At 47.1% G+C, this 3,056-nt stretch overlaps 1 long non-coding RNA gene across 2 annotated transcripts in view; it reads right to left on the bottom strand.

Annotated features, from left to right (window-relative positions):
- The window catches only part of LOC108445620, a 13,098-nt gene that overhangs the window by 9,305 nt on the left and 737 nt on the right, over positions 1-3,056 (bottom strand). For both annotated transcript variants that reach the window (XR_001860556.1, XR_001860557.1), the window contains exon 2: positions 2,748-2,827. This is a non-coding gene — a long non-coding RNA (uncharacterized LOC108445620). The remainder of the gene's footprint in view (positions 1-2,747; positions 2,828-3,056) is intronic.

Genomic DNA, 3,056 nt, shown 5'->3' with positions numbered 1-3,056 from the left:
TCCCTCTGCGGGGAGAGGTGGTGCTGCTGCTCTTCCTACAGACCAGGAATGCACTTGCAAGGCACTGTATTTCCATTTGCTTACTCGTGGTGTCCTGAGCATGCATCATATCCTAGATTCTGACTTTGGACAGCTGAGGACCGCAGCGTAACGTGACACTCCCACAAGCATTTCAGCACATCAGCAGATGTACCAGCTAAAGATTCTCCTGAAATCCTCCTGGCTACCACAAAGCTATGTTCTTGCAGCATTGGATGTGTGGCTTCCAGACCAGGACTCTCCTGCTCTCACATTGCAATGGTTCCCACATGGTTTGGCCCTGAGGCTTTCACAGCAGTTCTGTCTCCAAGGACTCTCCCAGACAGACTGCTGAGGTGGTGCAGAGCACCCAGGGGAGCAAAGATCAGGACTGTGTGACTCCCCATCCAGGTGCTTTTCCTCAGGGTGCTTCCACTGAAGGCAGTGGCCAATTGCTGGGTCAGCATCAGCCCTGTGACAGCCCTGGTCAGAGCGATTCGTGGTGAAGTGATTTCCCTGAAGCTATAGTGACATGTGCCTGCAAAGTCTCATCCCTTCCTTGACTCCTGCAAACCTCCATTTTGTAAGAAGAGCTGTTTGTACATCTCTGGTCATTTCTGCTGCCAGGCAGCATTTCCTTTTTACATCCTGCCTTGGTGGCTCCCAAATCCCTAACTCCTCACAGACAGAAACTGAAGGACCTTGGAGGCTCCCAAGCCATCATGGGCTGCCCTGCTCCAACAGCCATCAGACCCAAGGGAGGGGGACTTTTCTTCCTCCCCAGCTTTGCCCCTTTCAAATATCATTTCGTGTTGCTCCCTGTCAGTGCCGCGCTTTGTGCTTCCGTTTGCACAGAAGCTTTCCTGTTTTTTGACCAGAAGCTTGCCTGCTGAGGTGCAGCTCCAGCAGCTGTGGAGGAAAGCACCTTTAGAAACAAAAAGAAAGGGTTAGTTACCACTGCTAGACACATAGCATGAACCCCCCAATTTCTTCCCACAAGACACTGTGAAATGTGCTGGCCCCATGCATCAAGGATGCATTGCACAACCTGGTATTGAAGAGGACTGACAGTGATGCTGCTGCACCTGAAGAGAAACCACCAAATCACAAAGGAGCCTGCTGCAGCTCACCTGCCTCACCACAAGCCCCTTTCTATTGCTATTTGAAGAACTTTCTCCAAAAATCAGCAGGGTACCAGTGAGCCGCAAATATCAAAATCAAATCAGGCACAGTCATCGGCTTCCCAGCAAAAGCAACAGGACAATTTATGGCAAATGTAGTGCAATAGGGAAGTGGCATAATTAACACTAGTTAATTATGAGTTAATTAGAGCATTGGTAGATTCTTTGGTGGTTTTGGGCAGGAGAAGAGGCTGATTACAAAAACCAGCAAAATATGCCCTGGTCTGTAGCAATGGTTACAACCCCTGTCATTGTTGGTTTGTGATTGCTCCTCTACTTAGATTTTCTTGGTTCTGCTGCAAAATTCAAGTAAACCAAATGGCTCCTGATTTCCTCATGGGCACAGGGTCCCGTGGTCTTCCCAGACTGAAGGAAGGATGTGCTTAGTTTGGTGTGGGGAGAATGGTAAAGGTAGAGGAAGAGAAAATTCTTACTTCCCTGGTGTCACTGAACCTCACTTTGATAGCATCATGGAAAAAAGCACATTTTGGAAGTGTCAGAAGGAAACAAAACTGCCTGGAAGCAAGAAAATTTGACTTGATGATTCAGAAATCCCTTCCCCAGTCCATTCTGTATAAATGAATTTTTTTTCTTTAAAAAAAATATCCTAACAAATCTTTTTGGATTTCCCCCTATTTCACAAATACATTTGGTCACTAAAAACCTGTATTTCAGCCAGAATTCACCATCCATCCAAACTAGCTGGTATCTCCAATCGGTAGCAGTGATGACTGATGAATTTGCACTGTAGTAGCTGAAACAGCTTTTGTTGCAAGCCAACCCCCCTAAAGTTAAGTCCCTGCACAAGCAGAATGGAAAGACCTAGAAAGTGTTACTTGGTAAAGGTATAATGAATATGAGTTAGAGACTGCTGTTCTCAAGAAAGTATAGGTGAAAAACACTCTGGAGAATCAGGGTGATCATAATTTGGGGTTATTTCTTTCTGCTAATTATGTATGAATTGTCTCCCAGTGCCTATTACATTAAGGAAGAAACTCTTTTCTCTAAGATACAAACCCTCCCTGCAGTCCAGATCAACTCAGGAATTAACGATGGACCAGATATTTAGAAGGAGACAAAAATGTTCTGTGAATACCACTAGGATATACTAAAACAAAGTGAGTTTGGAAGGCCAATAAAATGTTGTGGAAGAGCAGAAAACAGGGCTGGAGAAAAACCCTAATATGGGCTCAAGTTAGTTAATGTGTGTTTTAAATCTTGAACGTTCTCCTTAAGCAAAGATTTTGGCACGGCTTATTTTGGGAGTATGAATAACAAATGATAAGCAAGCAGCGAGAGGAAAAAAAGCCTTAACCCAGAGAGGTGGAGGCAACAAAAATGCACCAGGGCTTTATGTCCTCGTGTCTCTCTCCCTGTAAAGGCAAAGGAAAGCGGTGATCTAAACGGGACATGTGATTTCCCAACAGCATTTTGAGCCGTGGATGCTGAAGCATCTAGAAAGAAGTGGTGACAGAGACGCTTTTAGGCAAATGACTTGGCTAGCAGGCCTGTTGGGAATGGAAAGAGGAGTGAATGAACACTGCTTACCCCTATTACGCAGGATTATTAGGAAAGCAGGGAACACCCCTCAATGCCGTGGGATGCAGCCCAGTGTGCTCGTCATTACGCTGAAAAATAAACCACACGAACAATTAAAGTTCTGCAGACCTGCCGGAGCTTCCCCATCGCCTTGGGGAGCTGTGCCCGGCTCCGTGCTGGCAGTCCCTTGTGGCCGGGGGAGCAGTCCCGGGGGAGGGCAGGGTGTGGGGCAGCCGGGCTGGGGCGAGAGAAGCGGTGCCCGCGGAGGTTCGCTGAGCTCCGTGTGCGGGGTGGAACAGAGGAGACTTGGCTGGGAGG

This window comes from Corvus brachyrhynchos, unplaced genomic scaffold (genome assembly GCF_000691975.1).
Source record: "Corvus brachyrhynchos isolate BGI_N302 unplaced genomic scaffold, ASM69197v1 scaffold101, whole genome shotgun sequence".
NCBI classification, from domain to species: domain Eukaryota; kingdom Metazoa; phylum Chordata; class Aves; order Passeriformes; family Corvidae; genus Corvus; species Corvus brachyrhynchos.
Note: the sequence above shows the minus strand (reverse complement) of the source record. Positions and strands in the feature narration are given on the sequence as shown.